This window comes from Lissotriton helveticus, chromosome 5_1 (assembly GCF_964261635.1).
Source record: "Lissotriton helveticus chromosome 5_1, aLisHel1.1, whole genome shotgun sequence".
Lineage (NCBI taxonomy): Eukaryota > Metazoa > Chordata > Amphibia > Caudata > Salamandridae > Lissotriton > Lissotriton helveticus.
Window position 1 is genome coordinate 1,998,607,436 of NC_136065.1, and position 18,625 is coordinate 1,998,626,060.

Consider the following 18,625-nt stretch of genomic DNA (forward strand, 5'->3'; position numbering starts at 1 on the left):
AAAAAGCATGGAGGCTTGTGCTTCTCTTTTCTTGCCCCCGCACTGTGGAACTCCTTTCCGATTTCACTTAGACTCTGCGCCAATTATACATGCTTTCCTAAACTACTCAAAACTCATCTTTTTCAATTAGCCTATGAGTAATCCTGTTGTTCTGCCCCTCCGCTTTTGTCTGAGCGCCATGAAACCGTCTGGTGACCGTGCGCGGTAAAAATGATTTTAACATAACATAACATAACTCCAGAGAGTACAACAGTAGGGAAAGTGTTGGATAGCGTAGGTGTAAAAATTACTATTCCAACTCCAGAGAGTGCAACAGTAGGGAAAGTGTTGGATAGCGTAGCGGTAAAAATTACTATTTCAACTCCAGAGAGTGCAACAGTAGGGAAAGTGTTGGATAGCCTAGGGGTAAAAATTACTATTCCAACTCCAGAGAGTGCAACAGTAGGGAAAGTGTTGGATAGCGTAGGGGTAAAAATAAACATACTTATAAATAAATTTATTTTTTAAATAATAAAAAACGTAACTATTACATATAAACCATTTACAAATACCAATACATAATTATTAAAAACATGATTAGCAATAAATAATTATCTAAAAAATTAATAAAAAATACCATTTAATAATTTAATTACCAATTAATAATTAATTAACAATGATATAATTAACAAAACCATTATTTAAAAAACATTATTACTTAATTAAATTTAAATTACTTCCCACCCTATTCTCCTATAAACCCACAACCTGCTACAGAACATAATGATCAATTAATTACCAATTAATTAAAATTAATTTATAGTTCTTACTAAGTAATAATTAATTTAGTATAATTAAATTACTTCCCACCCTATTCCCCTATAAACCCACAACCCGCTACAGAACATGATTATCAATTAATCAATAAATAAAAATTAATTACTAATTAATTTTAATTATTTAAAATTAATTTATAATTCCTTCTAATTAATAATTAATTTAGTATAATTAAATTACTTCCCACCCTATTCCCCTATAAACCCACAACCCGCTACAGAAAATAATTATCAATTAATCAATGAATAAAAATTAATTACCAATTAATTACCAATTAATTAAAATTAGTGACCAATTCAAATTAATTTATAATTCCTACTAATTAATAATTAATTTAGTATAATTAAATTACTTCCCACCCTATTCCCCTATAAACCCACAACCCGCTACAGTACTAAAATACAAAATTTAATTCAATTACATAAAAATAAATTAAAAACATAATGAATACATAATAATATACATAAAATTAATTTAAAAATCGAAATTATTAACATCGATAATACTAACATCGATATTTAAAATATCGATATTACTAATATTGATATTAAAAACTATCGATATTACTTACCTTCTATATTATGTCCCTTCGATAGTTAAACTTTAATATTATTGTATATCGATACTTAAATATCGATATTTTGTCTGCATACCCTTTCCCCAGTACTTGTTATAAATGAGTATTTTTTCGAGATTGTACACTCCCGCAACTGACCCCAAACTGTGACCTGAGAAGTGCTCTCATCGTGAATTGTAGTGAGCACATGTACTTGCCATCTATCTACAAATTTCATGACCAGCAGTTCGTTTTACTGATCTGGTCTTTTTGGAGATTCTTGTGGGAATCTTTTGCAGCGACTTCGAATTGTACGACAAACCACAGTTATGTTACGTTACAGGTTTTAGAGCGCACAGCTGCCCCAGCAAAGGAGCGTCCCAGCGCTAACTTTAGCAGAAATTGGGTTGGGTTGGGGGGTGGAGGGTACTGAAAGATGGCAGGGACTATAGCAGAGGGAAAAGTTGAGTTTAATGGCTTTGTGAAATGCCATGAAGTTGTTAGTGCTACGGATGTTCCCCAGAAGAGTACCAGAATTTTGCAGCCAGGACGCGGAAGGAGCATCCTCCTGCTCGCACTTTCCTCACCCGCAGGACAACCGCCGAATGCTGGCCCATAGATCATAGTTGGATGAGTAGGTATATAGGGTGAGAGCAGGTTCGCCAGGATATCTGCCAGCATTGTTCATTTCACTGGACTCCTGTACCAATACTGTCGACATAAAGATTATACCCTTTATGAAGTAGTGATTGCACAAGTTCCCATGCAATCCTTTTACTAAGTTCTAATGTGGAAGAGCTACCTGCAGGTTTTATACTAGAGTTCTTCCCAGTATATACTCTCAGGTTTTATAATTAACCAGTTGAACTCTCGTACATGTTGATGCTGTAACACGCTCTTTTCCTTGGTATGTACAGCCTGAATAGGAACTGCCCTTTGTATAGTATTAACCAAGTGTGGGCCCCTATATTCTTCCCAGGAGTATTAATCTGTGAAAACATACCAGACAAATGTAAGGCATTTTTAGAAATGTGGTCTGGATGGTCCTGTGGCAATAGCTGCCGTTATTACTGAAATGCAGCATACATTCAGACTCAAAAACTGATCTTTGTTCATGACCAGTATGAAGTTGGGTGTTGCCCAAACCATATGAGTAGACCAGTAAAACTGTTCCATTGGTTTGTACACTATCCCATGGGAATAGTGGGTCCCAAGCATTCTTTTAACTTCCCAAGCGAGGTGGGAATCCACAAGTGGGCCCGAGAATGGGACCCCAGAGTGCCTCTAATGGGACCCCAGAGTGCCTCCATTCTGCCTTGGAAAGCACACACATTTGTTTGGTGCACAGTTGCTTCAAGGAACGGGAAACGGCCACTACAACGCGTTTCCACGCATAACATTAACCACGCATGCGTTGTAATGCACGAATAGCCTTTACCACGCATACCTTTACTACGAGATATGTAGTAAAGGCATGTGTGGTAAAAGCGATCATTAAAAATGGGGGCTTGGGGGGGTTCCCCCCCAAAAAAAGTGTGAAAAGCAAAAGGGGTTTGGGGGGTCTCCCCCCCCCCCCAAAATAAACGCACCGTGTTTTAAATGCGCAAGGATTTTATTTAAAGATGTGGGCATAACGTAAAAAGTGACAGAATATTGAAGCGTGTCTTGGCTGCAAGCCACCCGGCACGGCCTTCACTACGTGCCTCAATCTTGTGACTGGAAGGGAATTACACTAGAGTACTGGAAAAATGATAACTACGTCACAACAAGCGAGATGAAAAAAAGAATCAACATGAACTGTAAGTAACCGGTAAAACCGCGGAGCATGTGTGGGTACTCAATGTAAAAAAATATTTTTAAAAAGGGGACTGAAATGACCTTTAACAGGAATATGCCCTTATCATGCATACATTTACAATGAAAATCGTTGTAAAAGTATGCGTGGTAAGGGAATATTCGTGGTAAAGGTTATGCGAGGTAAGGGCATTTGCGTTGTAACGCATGCGTGGTAAAGGCATGCGTTACAACGGAATGCGTTGTAATATCCTACATTCCAAGGAACATGTAATCCACAAAAATATGTAAGTAGTCAGTGGACAAAACAACTGCAAAAACTGACTTTACATCCAGCTTCTCCAGTAAATTGAGGAATTTGTGGCTGAAACCCATTAGTAGGCTGCAAAGTGAGCACTCCCGTGCTCCCCGTGGTGCCTCCCAGCACTTCTGATTGGACTACACTGCCAGTGTTTCTCAACTGCACTGATGATTCTTGCAAAGGGAAATCATGACTGCCATGAACATGTTCTCAGAATCACTGAAAGATTAGTCATCATCAGGTGTCATGCCATCCAACTCAAAAATCACTCCCAGATTCAGACCCATGATCCGCTCCTGTCGGATGCAGAGTTGGTATTAGAACCTGCATCAGAGCTCTGCTACATTGTTTGAGTTAGAGCTTCGGCAGAATTAATCTAAAAGTGACGGAGGCAGCAAAAACTATTTCCTAAGGAAAAAAAAATCAATTGGCACTCTTCAGTCTGCTCTCAGAAGTTTGTTTAAAAAAACACCTAAAAGCGAAAATAAATAATGACTTAATCTTGCGAAACTCCCAATAATGCAAATTAAATGTAATAAAAGGGTCCCTTTCTTAGGATCCGAGGGGCCTTGGGGCCATCAACCCTTCCAGGAAATGGAAAATGCTAAAAAAAATTAATTGTGCCCCCAACCCACAATAAAATTCAAGGTGTTTGCTAAACTTTATTTTTGGGGAAGCTGGCTGCCAGTTCTCAATCTAAAAAAGAAAACATTGGCTAAATGCAAAAATATGTTTTGTTCTCAAAAAGCAGATGTCCATAAAGTAGCCCTCCATACTGAAAGGCTTCCCTACTGTCTCGTGTTAAAAAAAAAAATGCCCCTGTGGGTGGGTTTCAGCTCTTTTGACCTAGCGGTGGGATTCCTGCTCAGAGATTACACTCCCAGCAGTGATCCCTGAACAGGAATCCATGTCAGTGAGGAAACTTCCCACTTTTACATAGTGCCCCAAATGTCAATATTCCTTCCTGGGGTGGCACAACAAAAGTATACAAATAATCTCAGCCACTGATATTTACTGCATCCCAATCCATCCTTATTCTGTACACCATGTCACCTCAGTTTGGACCCAGTTATAAGCAAATCAGACTTGACCCAGCCTTATCTGAAAATTCCAGCCCGAACTGCCAATCCAGGTCCTCCGTACGCCTGAACACAATCAATCAATCAGAGCATTTGTATAGCGCACTACTCACCCGGAGGGTCTCAAGGCGCTGGGGGGAGGGGGTCCGCTACTGCTCGAACAGCCAGGTCTTGAGTTGCTTCCTGAAGGTGAGGTGGTCCTGGGTCAGGCGTAGGTGGGTCGGAAGGGAGTTCCAAGTCTTGGCGGCCAGGTAGGAGAAGGACCTTCCTCCTGTGGTGGCTCTTCGGATGCGAGGGACGGCGGCAAGGGCGTGGTTGGTCGATCGGAGCTGGCGTTTGGGAGCGTAGAAGTTGAGGCGGCTGTTGAGGTATCCTGGGCCTTGGTTGTGTAGGGCTTTGTGTGCGTGGGTGAGGAGCCGGAAGGTGATTCTCTTGTTGACCGGGAGCCAGTGCAGGTCTCTCAGGTGTCCGGAGATGTGGCTGCGGCGGGGGATGTCCAGGATGAGTCGTGCTGAGGCGTTCTGGATCCGCTGGAGTCTCTTCTGGAGTTTGGCGGTGGTACCGGCGTAGAGGGAGTTGCCGTAGTCCAGACGGCTGGTGACGAGGGCCTGGGTGACCGTCTTCCTGGTCTCGGTGGGGATCCATCGGAAGATCTTACGTAACATGCGCAGGATGTTGAAGCACGACGAGGAGACGGCGTTGACTTGTCTGGTCATGGAGAGGGAGGAGTCCAGGATGAAGCCCAGGTTGCATGCGTGGTCCGTGGGTTTGGGAGCGCTGCCCAGGGCGGGGGGGCCACCAGGAGTCGTCCCAGGCGGAGGGTGATGATCCCAGGATGAGGACTTCCGTCTTATCAGAGTTCAGTTTCAGGCGACTGTTCATCATCCACTTGGCAACGTCTGTCATCCCTTCGTGTAGGTTGGCTCTGGCGGTGGCGGGGTCGTTGGTGAGGGAGAGGATCAGCTGGGTGTCGTCGGCATAGGAGATGATGTTGAGGTTGTGCTGGCGTGCGATGGCTGCGAGGGGGCTCATGTAGACGTTGAAGAGTGTTGGGCTGAGCGAGGAGCCTTGAGGAACGCCGCAGATGACTTCGGAGGCCTCCGATCTGAACGGGGGGAGGCGGACTCTCTGTCCTTCCGGCGAGGAAGGAGATGATCCACTCCAGTGCCTTCTCCTGGATTCCGACGTTGTTGAGGCGCTGTACTAGGGTACGGTGGCAGACAGTGTCGAAGGCCGCGGAGAGGTCCAGGAGGATGAGGGCCGCTGTTTCTCCGTTGTCGAGCAGGGCTCGGATGTCATCGGTTGCTGCGATCAGGGCGGTCTCTGTGCTGTGGTTGGCCCGGAAGCCAGACTGCGAGGGGTCGAGGGAGCCGTTCGTCTCGAGGAAGGCGGCCAGTTGCTTGTCTTCTCGATGACTTTTGCCGGAAATGGGAGCAGCGAGATGGGGCGGTAGTTCTTGAGGTCGGTGGGGTCGGCTGATGGCTTCTTAAGTAGGGCGCTGAGTTTGGCGTGCTTCCAGCTCTCCGGGAAGGTAGCGGTGACGAAGGAGGTGTTGATGATGTCCCGCAGGTGGGGTGCGATGACAGCGTCGGCCTTGTTGAAGACGTGGTGAGGGCAGGGGTCTGTCGGAGATCCGGAGTGGATGGAGTTCATCGTGTTGACGGTGTCTTTGGTGCTGATCGGGGTCCAGGCGCGGAGGGTGGTTGTGGGGGGCGGTGGTTCGGTCGTGGCGTGCGTCGGTTGAGTGCTGAAGCTGTTGTGTATGTCCGCGATCTTGTTGTGGAAGTAGGAGGCGAGGGAGTTGCAGAGGTCTTGCGAAGGGGTGATGTCGTTGTTTCCGGCGTTGGGGTTGGAGAGCTCTTTCACGATACTGAAGAGTTCTTTGCTGTTGTGTGCGTTGTTGTCCAGTCGTTCCTTGAATGCGGTTTTCTTGGTGGCGTGGATCAGTTGGTGGTGTTTTCGGGTGGCGAGCTTGAGGGCAATCATGTTGTCCGGTGTTGGGTCTCTGCGCCAGGTTTTCTCGAGTGCTCTGCAGTTCTTCTTGGAGCTCTTGAGTTCGTCGTTAAACCATGGTGCTTTCTTGCTGCCGGGTCTGCTCGGCGGGGTCTTCAGAGGGGCGAGGTTGTCTGCGCAGTCGCTGATCCATTTCGTGAGGTTGGTGGCCGCTTGGCTGGGGTTCGTTGTGCTGGTGGGAGGGTTCTTGCTCAGGGAAGTAGCGAGCTGGTCTGCAGTGATCTTGTTCCAGCTTCTGCGGGGAACCTGTTGCTGGTGGACCGTGGTTCTACTGAAGCTGAAGTGGACGCAGCTGTGGTCCGTCCAGTGGAGTCCCGTGGCGTGGTTAAAGGCGATGTCCTTGCTGGAAGAGAAGACCGGGTCGAGTGTGTGTCCGGCGTAGTGGGTGGGGGTGGTCACCAGTTGCTTGAGTCCGAGGTTGTCCAGCAGGGTGGTGGTGTTGCGGTCGTTGTTATTCTCCAGGTGGAAGTTGAGGTCCCCGAGGAGGATGTAGTCGGCGGAGGGGAGGGCGTGTGGGCTGATGAAGTCGGCGATGTCTTTGCTGAATTGTGTGCGTGGTCCCGGGGGTCTGTAGATGAGGGTGCCTCTGAGGGTTGTCTTGGGGCTGATGTGGATCTGGAAATGCAGGTGTTCGGCGGGTGCGAGGGTGTCGTCGGTGTCGGTCGAGATGCGGATGGTGTTCCTGTGGATGATGGCGATGCCTCCTCCTGTCTGGTTGACGCGGTCCCTCCGGATGATCTTGTAGCCGTCCGGGATGGCGATGGCGATGTCGGGCGCTGAGGAGGCGTTCATCCAGGTTTCCGTGATGAAGGCGACGTCTGGGTCTGTGGTGTCGAGCAGGTTCCATAGCTCGACGGCGTGTCTGTGGACGGAGCGGGTGTTGAGCAGGATGCACTTCAGGTGGGTGCTGCTGGAGTTCGGCTTGGGGGGTGCTGGTGTAGCGTGGGTCCGGTTGCAGGTGAACTTGCAGGAGTGGCAGCTGAAGGGTCCGTGGGTGCGTCTCGGTGTGGCTCGGTAGCAGCCCGGGGTTCGGCCAGTGTTGAGTGCGTTGAGTTCGGTGGCGTTGTAGGACCGTCGGGTCGGCTTCCGGTGGTGGGGGCCAGGGGGCCTGGCACTGGGCGCGGGCCAGGCGCGGACGGGCGCACGTGGGCTTACCTTTGGCGCGCAATCGGCGCGCCCGCTGCGCGTCAACGCTGCGCGTTTGCCACTCTGCCATATGAGGAGAGTGGGGGGGGGCGGAGCAAGGGAGGGGCAGCTGGGAGGCGGGAGCGGGGCGGCGAATGGGAAGGGAAGGGTCCAGGTGGAGGGGGGCGGGGCCGCAGGGGATCAGCGGCGGGGAGCGGGGAAGTGGCGGCAAGCGCGGCGGGGGAAAAGTGGGAAAAACGGCGGACTAGGCAAGGGACACACAAAGAAAGCTAGAAAGGCTGGGCACAACAGGGGAAGCAGCACCAATACAGGGGGGAAACAGAGCGAGAGTGCAGAGCCAGGAAACAACGAGCAGCGGGGGAGAAGACGAGCAGGGGAGAAGTCGAGCAGGCAGCAGCAAGCGGAACTGCGCTACAGAAGCTCTACAGCGCTGAGACCACGCCTGGTCGTCAGGAGCACAGCTGCGGGCAGCGGCGGGAACGAGGCAGCCTGGGCACACCCACGGGGAGTGTGCGTGGTGGAGTGACCGGCCCAAGGGACAGAGGTCACTGATCACCACTGCGTGCACTCCTCCCTATAAGGTCCTGTGGGAGGGAGGGGCAGCTGGGAGGCGGGAGCAGGGCGGCGAATGGGAAGGGAAGGGTCCAGGTGGAGGGGGGCGGGCCGCAGGGGATCAGCGGCGGGGAGCGGGGAAGTGGCGGCAAGCGCGGCGGGGGAAAAGTGGGAAAAACGGCGGACTAGGCAAGGGACACACAAAGAAAGCTAGAAAGGCTGGGCACAACAGGGGAAGCAGCACCAATACAGGGGGGAAACAGAGCGAGAGTGCAGAGCCAGGAAACAACGAGCAGCGGGGGAGAAGTCGAGCAGGCAGCAGCAAGCGGCACTGCGCTACAGAAGCTCTACAGCGCTGAGACCACGCCTGGTGGTCAGGAGCACAGCTGCGGGCAGCGGCGGGAACGAGGCAGCCTGGGCACACCCACGGGGAGTGTGCGCGGTGCGTGGTGGAGTGACCGGCCCTAGGGACAGAGGTCACTGATCACCACTGCGTGCACTCCTCCCTATAAGGTCCTGTGGGAGGGAGGGGCAGCTGGGAGGCGGGAGCAGGGCGGCGAATGGGAAGGGAAGGGTCCAGGTGGAGGGGGGCGGGCCGCAGGGGATCAGCGGCGGGGAGCGGGGAAGTGGCGGCAAGCGCGGCGGGGGAAAAGTGGGAAAAACGGCGGACTAGGCAAGGGACACACAAAGAAAGCTAGAAAGGCTGGGCACAACAGGGGAAGCAGCACCAATACAGGGGGGAAACAGAGCGAGAGTGCAGAGGCAGGAAACAACGAGCAGCGGGGGAGAAGACGAGCAGGGGAGAAGTCGAGCAGGCAGCAGGAAGCGGCGCTGCGCTACAGAAGCTCTACAGCGCTGAGACCACGCCTGGTGGTCAGGTGGTCAGGGGCACAGCTGCGGGCAGCGGCGGGAACGAGGCAGCCTGGGCACACCCACGGGGAGTGTGCGCGGTGCGTGGTGGAGTGACCGGCCCAAGGGACAGAGGTCACTGATCACCACTGCGTGCACTCCTCCCTATAAGGTCCTGTGGGAGGGAGGGGCAGCTGGGAGGCGGGAGCAGGGCGGCGAATGGGAAGGGAAGGGTCCAGGTGGAGGGGGGCGGGCCGCAGGGGATCAGCGGCGGGGAGCGGGGAAGTGGCGGCAAGCGCGGCGGGGGAAAAGTGGGAAAAACGGCGGACTAGGCAAGGGACACACAAAGAAAGCTAGAAAGGCTGGGCACAACAGGGGAAGCAGCACCAATACAGGGGGGAAACAGAGCGAGAGTGCAGAGGCAGGAAACAACGAGCAGCGGGGGAGAAGACGAGCAGGGGAGAAGTCGAGCAGGCAGCAGGAAGCGGCGCTGCGCTACAGAAGCTCTACAGCGCTGAGACCACGCCTGGTGGTCAGGTGGTCAGGAGCACAGCTGCGGGCAGCGGCGGGAACGAGGCAGCCTGGGCACACCCACGGGGAGTGTGCGCGGTGCGTAGTGGAGTGACCGGCCCAAGGGAAAGAGGACACAAGCAACCCAGGACTGGTTTCTTCTTAAATATGGGCTTATCAGCCGAGCACATCTTGATTCCAGTGACGGTATACACGGGACCCACGTCTGGGCATATCCATTCCACTTAGGGTGACAAGCTAAAGCATACAAAAAAGTGATGGGTGGAATGGTTGAATTAATCCAAGCCACTGATAATTACTCGAGCCGCAGCCCAGTCTATTGTTATTTTGCACACCATGTCACTTACGTTTGGACCGAGCTATATGAAAATCAATCTTGACCGTGGTACATTCAGAACAGCCCCCTCCTCCCCCAACTGCTAAGCCAGGTCCTACCTGAACCGGAACGCAGGGTTAAGACTGATTTAGCCAGAGTAATTACCAGTGGCTTGATTATTTAAAGCATTCAATCCATTCCTTTTGTGTATACTTTGTATACTTTGGGGTGGCAAAAAGCCCCAGATCAGGTAAAACACAAAATAGCAGTCGATCACACCATGCTGAGGGGCCCAATCCCCTGCCCAAGGGCAGGGAATATTCTTTTTAACATTTTGCCCCTATGGGGTATTCGGCCAGAGTGCCTGGAGAGCATGGAGGGGTGCATAGACACCTTAAAAAAGCATCCCTGATGGTAAGTGGGGATCCCTGCTTGGGGATTGCATCCTAGATGTGGTTCAAAGAAATGGTCCTTTTGGAGAGGCATTGCAGGAAAGGGAAGACTATACTCTTGCCAGAGATGCCTCTTCCAACTTTCAGCATGCCCTGAGTGGGAGGCAGGGAGATGAGAGTAAACTCCCACTGGATGTGCAGGATACCTCTTACATGTTACTGTTGGGAACATGTAGTCAGCTAATTGCTAGGTATAATCATTGATGGGGGCAGGAGGAGGCAGGAACTGACAGGGAAGCAAATCTGCATTAGGATCCATTAGTGTGGAAATTGGTTGAAGTCTCTGATGTAAGAATCGGAGGCACATGCTAATCCCCCACTCCCCCTGTTGGATGAAGAGCAGTGGATGTTACCAGATCATCCACCAGAGTTAATGAGGGGCTCCAAGGGACATCATAGGCAACTAAAGCTTCATTCTTGTTGTCTATATCCTCTCCGAACGCCTCATCCTTATTACAGTTACCCACCTAAAATTCTGTGTCTTGCTATTAATTGGATCACTGTAACTGGAGATTATTGACTTGACACTGTCAATGGCTCAATATAATGCCTGTTAGTGACATCACATGATTCCCGTTCTACTCTGTAGTGCGCTTCTGTGGTCTCGAGTTACTTCTGATAAAGGTATTTAATATATAAGGGATTTAGAAACAATGCATTTCATTTATTTTTGTTAGGTGAAATAGTTTTGCTTGAGGTGACCATAGTGAACATGTTACATAAGGCACTAATGTGGAAAATATAAACCAAATTGTAAAGCTGCGATATGTTTTAGTCATACAAGCACACATAGAACATGCTTTCGTTTTGTTGAGGTATTTTATGGCCATTGATGGCCGTCTTAATGATATTTAAAACTATTAAGGATAGATAAGGATATTGCCATATTTTAAGTCTAATGGATATCTTAACATCATTTTTACAATGGATGGAAAATAATCAATGTATTGCTCGTAGGGTGATAAGAAGAGAGGAGGAAGCTCTGATGTGTTGTGGGAGGTCGTTCCATGTCTTGGGTGTAATGTAGGAGAATGAGCTACCTGCTTTGCTTTTGTGGATGTGGGGCGCAAGTGAGGCAGAGTGTAGGTGTCTGGGGGGTTGGTGAAAGTGTATGCAGCTGTTCAGGAATTCTGGTCCTGTTTTGTGTAGGGCTTTGTAAGTATGCGCATTGCTGCGCTTGTGAATGGCAAGGCAGTGCAGCTTCCTGAGGTACTGTGTAATGTGGTTGCCGCATGGGAGATAGTGTCAGTCTTTCGCAAGCATTCTGGATAGCCTAGAGTCTGTGTAGGAGGTGTTTGGAGATTCCGACGTAGAGAGTGTTGCTGTAGTCCAGCCTGGTGGTTGAGTGCTTGCGTGATGAACCATCTTGTGTTCTGAGACAGCCATTTGAAAATCTCTCTCCGCATTCATGGGATGTGGAAGCAGGAGGTGCTCACTGTGTTGACTTGAGCCATCATGAAGAGCTTGTCATCTAGGATGATCCCAAGATTTCTTGCGTGGTCTTTGGGTGTGGGTTTAGGTCCTAGCTCTGAGAGCCGCCAGTTTTGTCGTAGTTTAGCATCAGGCAGTTGGTTCACATCCAGTCTGTTACCATGGTCATGCAGTGGATGAAGTTGGTTCTGGTGATGGTTGTTTTGTCCGTCAGGGAGAGAATAACTTGGGTGTCCTTGTCGTAGGAGATGACGGTGAGGTCTTTGGATTGGATTTTGTTGACGAGCCGTGTCATGTATATGTTGAAAAGGGTGGGGCTGAGGAACGATCCCTGTGGGAATCCATATATTGGCTTCTTGGTCTCTGATGCGAAGGGTGGCAGCTTGACCCTTTGGGTTTTTCCCATGAGCAAGGAGCAGATCTGAATTTCAGAACTAATTCTTCTATGCCAATCTTGTGGAGTCTACTGATGAGGGTGTTGTGGGAGACTGTGTGGAATGCAGCACAGAAGTAGAGCAGAACGACTGAATCGGTTTCTCCTTGGTCCAGGATGGTTCTAATGTTGGTGGTGGCCGTGAAGAGTGCAGTTTCGGTGCTATGGTTCTTTATAAATCCTGATTGAAAGTTGTCTAGAAGAAGGTGAAGCTCCAGGTAGGCTGTGAGTTGCTTGTTAATGGACTTCTCAAATCACTTTGGCTGGATAGGGGAGAAGCTGTGGAGTTCATGAGGATGGTGTTGATTTCTGCAAGTTTCCATTCATCCAGGAAAGTAACAGACTTAATGGAGGTGATGATATGGGTAAGGGTGGTGCCGATTAGTGATGCCCCCAGGCTGCAGATGTGGTGGGGTATGGGTCTGTTGGGGGCCCTGACTGAATGGTCTGTAAGATTGCCTCCGTGTCATTTCTGGTGAGGGGTGACCGTTCGGTTTGTTGGCCATCTTGGTTGGTGGTGGTTAGGTTAGCAATGAGTTCTCTGGGGTTGGACTGGTGTGCAAAGCTGCTGTTGATGTTTACGAATTTCCCGTGGAAAAAGTTTTCACAGGTTGTTGCAGAATGTTAGGAGGCAGTGATATTGTTGCCAGTGGCTGAGGGCGAGGTAAGAAGATCTCCCTGCAACTGTTGGAGCCTCCTCCGATGTGGTCCACTAGTGACCTGTTCAACCAGGTACACCGTGTTCCCTGGCCTGCTGTTTTCTTGGAATCTATCCCTATGTGTCCAACAGCAATAGGTCTTTGCTCTTCTAGCCCTTTGTTTGCGATGCTCATTTCCCTCTCTCTGAAGTACATGCACTTTATACTGAGGCACCAACAGCTGCGTAGTGTGTATAAAGGAGGTGAAGGAGGCCCAGTTCTACCCCAGAGTTCTTACCTCTCATCAGCTCCCATAGCTGCAATAGAGGAAACATCCCCAAGTGAGGACCTGGACTGGAGGGAAAACTACCGATGGTAACCTGTCAGCCATCTCTGGACAATTAATCTGTCCTCTACCTCATTCCGAACATATTCCTTCTCTGTCTTGTGCGACTGCATGATAAGGGTTAGGGAGAACCCAATGGATGGGACTGTGTCCTCCAGTGCAACTGGAAACCTCTAGGTTAGCATCTCTGCCTGGAGCAGGAGCAGCTACCACAGTGCCTGAACCCCTTTGGCCAAACCCATAGATGAAGCTTCAGTGAAAGACAGGAGGAGCTCTTTGTAGGAAACATAAGGAACTGTGGTGTCTGCAAGAGAAGAATGAATAAACTTAGAACATCTCTTTGATTTGCAGGGAACTTTTTGTTGTAGGGGTATTAGGCTGCCATCAAGAACTAAAGCTCTCTTTAGCTAGACCTAATATAGCTTATACTGTACTGCTCTGTTGCACAATAGTCAAATAATACAAGTATAGCAGAATAAAACTATGATCAGTGCAGAGCCTCCTCCCAACGTTCAAGTGGTCTAATAAATGTTAGTAAATTATTATAAAATTAGAAAGTGCCTTTTTGCTGAGCGGGGTGTTTGAAAATGTATTGGACAAATGCACCATATAAGGTAAATATGATGAAGGTAAAACACGCCAGAATAAAAGGCCACATTTAGAGCTTTGCCTCTCTGCCACCCATCCGATTTCAAGTTGGACGGACGGCCAGGTTTATGCTAACAGAGTAAAATGTATTTTGACATTTTGATGGCCACATAACATCCTGCCGAGCCCCGCCCAGCGCCCCTCCCTCCTCCCACAACCTACTTAATGGAGGACATAGTGTGACCCAATTGCGCAGGTCCCAGGCCCCGCTCTCCAAGTGCTGCTGCATCGCCCCTTCTCCTGTTGCTTCTTTACCATTTTCTGAGTGCTTTCTCCTTGCCTTTCCCTCATTTTTCACTGCTTTCTCCTTCCCTTTCTCCTGTTTTTGAGTGCTCTCTCCATGCTTTTCCCGCGTTCTCACTGCTTTCTCCTTCCTTTATCACGTTTTTCAGTGCCTTCTCCTCTTTACCCTCGTTTTCATAGGTTTCTCCATATTTTTTCCCTCATTGCCACTCACTAGTGCCACCAGTTTTCCCGCCTAGCTCTGCCCACTGCCCCACTCTCTTCTCAGGACCTATTTAATGGAGGCAGCAGCGTGACTCCATTGAGCAGGTCCAGCTCTCCCCGTGCTGATGCATCTCGCCGGCTCCTGACTTCCCTTTGCTTCTTCCCTGTTTTCTGAGTGCTTTCTCCTTGCTTTTCCCTCATTTTTCACTGCTTTGTCTTTGCTTTTCCCTCTTTCTCACTGTTTTCTCCTTGGTTTCTCCCTTTTTTTGAATGCCTTCTCCTTGCTTTTTCCACGTTTTCACTGCTTTCTCCTTGCTTTTTCCCCAGTTTGAGTGTTTTCTCCTTGCTTTTCAGATCACCACGAAGCAGTTAGAAACGCCAGTACCTTGAGACCCTCACAGGTGATTTGCCGTGCTTTATAAATCTTTTAACACCGTCTGCCCCATTTAGGATAGCGTTATGTAAAACTTGGGATTGAGGGACTGGCAAAATAATAATGACCTTCACACCATAGGGGAAAGCTCACATGGTGTGGAAGCCATTAGCTTATTTTTAAAAAATATAGTCCAGTTTTAGGACGTTGTTTTTTATTTATTTTTTAATAAAAAAATTGAAAAACCTTTACGACCAGCCAAAATGTTTAACTGCAGTTTCTGGCAATGTATAGAGCTGCCTCCAAGGCCAGCTTGCATCTATGTAGGCGGAGTAATGGGAGGGTGACGAACAAAGTCATCTGCCACCTGGTCTGACTTAAATCCATCTGCTAAACTCTAACTCCGGCCCAAACTCGTGTTCTTTTATGTGTATTATTAACTGCAACTTAAAAGTATTTTCTCTTTAATGTGTTTCAGGAGAGAAAATGACATCCATTAGGACTAGATTGGACTGACAAGTTTTTGTTCCCACAATCTGTTACCTGGAGGGGGAAAGATCGGAAGAGAGTACATCTGCGAATTTTATTTTCTTTTTTAGGTGGAACTTGGGAGCTAATCAAAAGTAAAGAAATTCGGAGCAACTGATGCCATTGCAAAAACTGCATCTACTATCTGCTTCTTTAATAAAATCAAATTCATAAGTGTGTGACTGTTTTCATGGTTACTTTGTACTTTTCACTTAAAAGGCCTTTTTGATTTGCTAATAACTTCCACGAATCCGTACAAACTTTGCCTGGAAATGAGGGCGTTCAGCTTAGCTTGTCTCAGTCAAGATTGGAAAGGCCACACTTAGGAGTGGGGAGGGACATTGTTAAAGGGGAGGTCAAAAAAGAAACTTTTTTTCAAAATTGTTTATTAAGGGGAGGAGGGTTGTGGGTTATACATTGGTATTGTTTTGTACATGCAAATTATGAGAATGTCTGTATCCGTGTGGGCCTTCCTGTCCACGAGATGCTATTTTCGAAAAGGTCAATACAAAAATATATATTTTTTATTTGCTTATTAAGGTTTTCCATTACTGACAATGTTCGACAATGTTTTATTTCCCTTACTGACAATGTTCGACAATGTTATTGACAATTGGCCAGGTAGCTTAGAATATAAATTAAGTGGGGCACAGTCGGGGCCTTTTTAATAGAAAATATAACTGTTGATCCAAATAACCTTCCCCAACTCCATTCACTCCCCCACTTCTACTAAAGAGGGGAATCAACTCACCATCACATATATTTAATCTGTGTCTCTTCGCCCAACACCGTCTGGTTGCTGCTCTAGCTCAGGCGCCCCCTCACCCATAGAGACAGTCTTGCTAATTACATTCAGTCAAAGAGACCTAAGCCTCTCCATTGTGGCTCGGGAGGTCTCTACACATTACTTCGTACACTAGCTTCTATTTGACTATGAAGTAAAGAGAAGAGCCGTTAATGTTAAGAGTTAACACCTTCATTGCTAAGATTGTCAACATTTCATAATAACACCGAGCGATTGGTGTATCAATTCTTTTTTTTCTCCAGTTAAATGCCATGGTTAGTTTTGCAGCCCTTAGGCACTGAAGAACCATATGCCAGTATCCCTGATCAATGCTGCAAGACTATCCAGCTTAAAGCCCATGAGAAAGGGAGGCTGGATTCAGATGTCCCAACTCTTCCCTAAGGATGGCAGAATCCCCCTCACAAAAGGGAAACATTTTCTGACATTGCCACCTAGTATGTAACATGAGTCCCATGGCATTGGATCCTCTCCAGCATTTGAGATTTGTTTCAGAGGGGGTATAGAACTACCCTTACTATAATTGATACTGGATGTTCCTTGCCCGCTATGAGTGTATGTCCCTTCCCACTATTTGCAAGAGATCTGCTCCCCATAATGTTGTGGTTTGTCCACTGCAACTTCGTTGTTCATAAAGGTTAAACACTGCTATCAGTTTGGGCAAACGTATCTCAAAAGGAGTCTGCTCTCTAGTGGCTGCATGTTGGGTGCAGGCGCGAGTGACCCAATGTCTTATCTGTGCATATTAAAGACACTCCTTATCACTTATAAACTGAGCCTTGCACTGCTCAGGTTTCGGGAGAGGTAACATGGTCCATGTCAAAAATCATTCTGCATCACCCACTCTTCTATTGCTAAAACAAGTGTACCTCTACAATGGGGTAAACTCACCATTGGAATGGTTGGGCTGTAAGGTGAGGGATCCATCATCAAACCACATGCCTCCACAAATTTATCCCAAACCTTCAAAGTGGCATTAACTGGAGTGCTCAAGTAGGCATTGGTTGGTCTGTTTCTTCTTGACCTATGTTAGATCACAAAGGTCCTTGCATACTCCATATAAATCGGGCCAAGATTTATCATTTTTTTATGCAGTACAGCAAATAACCATGCTGCGCTGCTTAAAAGGAAGAGGGCAGGAATGCACCCTATTTATCAAGACATGGCACATTCCTGCTCTCTGCCTGCACTGGCCCACAATCTGCTACGTTCTACCAATGCAGGAACCCTTGCACTATGGTGCAAGAGTGCTTGCGGTGCAGGCAGGACTGTTTTTCTGCAGGAAGGATCACTGTTCTGCACAAAAACACTCTCCCTGAAGCTTTTTACTCTTTCTAAGCTAAAGAGAAAACAACAAGGAGAAATTAAGACATTTCTCCAAATCGAGCCTCCCATGTGGAAGTGTACACTTGGGGGGGTTTTACCCAAATAAAGTCACTGGGACCTGGGTTCGCTACGTACTAAGAGGAAGGGGTCCCAATGTAAATAAGAACACAGAGTAAAAATAATAATAATAAATAAAGTCACATAGACAATAAATCCAACCTCATTGTTTTAATCACAATGGGGATGCGTATTCAATATATTCGATATTAACACATTCAATAGGTGGTGGAGCAGTGCCCCTAGGGGGAAAAAAAGGGGGGGGGGTGTGCGTGATCTTGTGAGGATAATGTGGTAGGGAGGGAATTCAAGTGACAGAATAATCAATTGATCAAAAACCAACTAGGTACAAAAGTTACATACTATGTACAAGACACAGACAAAAGGTTCAAATTATACATCAAAGAGTATCATACTCCACATAATACAATAAATGAAAGATTGGGACGTGGAGGTGATGATTAAAAACAGGCAGTTGTCGACGTTTCGACCCTCTGGAATGCGCAGGTTTTTTAATATCCTTGCAACGGGGTCTTCATCAGGACAGGAGAGCGGGGCAGACCACCTAATTAATATATACAAATGGGAGTAATTAATTTGGAGTTGAGAGATACGGAGATTATTTCCATTATTTTAACAACGAGCACACCGATCCTAACATGGATCAGGGATATAGGGAATAGGATTATAAATAGCATTCAGTATATTGGACATTTGATGACATTGTTATTTTTGGGATAACATTAATTACCACCAAAGTCGTAGTCAGTGGATATAGGGGAGTAATTTCGGAGTGAGAGCGGCCAATAGCCAGCCATATGGTGGTACAGTTTGCAGGAGATTCCTAACACGATTCACATAGGGATATCTTTCGTTACCTTAATGGTGTCCAATCAGGGATGATTCAAGCTGGAGGAAACCATTCGATGTGTCTGAAAAAGAATGCCGACACTCAGTCAGGAATGGGACTCAGTGCGGTTAGAAGAGCATTGCGATAGTGAGCCCATATTACATGGTTGTCAGCGTGACATTGCGATAATACGCCCATATTGCATGTTTGTCAGCGTGGCCGCATACAGGGGGAGTAAAGACTTACCCCGTCGCTGCGATCAATTCAAGCAGAAAGGTCCGAGATCTCGGTGAGACGGGCAGAGGAATCTGGTTAATCTACACGGGACGGAGAGAAACATT

General features: G+C 47.8%; 1 pseudogene across 1 annotated transcript in view; it reads left to right on the forward strand.

Annotated features, from left to right (window-relative positions):
* LOC144756152 (E3 ubiquitin-protein ligase TRIM39-like) overlaps positions 1-15,428 on the forward strand; it is a 189,951-nt pseudogene extending 174,523 nt beyond the window's left edge. The window contains exon 9 of the transcript XR_013595083.1: positions 15,200-15,428. The product of XR_013595083.1 is annotated as an E3 ubiquitin-protein ligase TRIM39-like (transcript). The remainder of the gene's footprint in view (positions 1-15,199) is intronic.
* Positions 15,429-18,625: the final 3,197 nt, after the last annotated feature.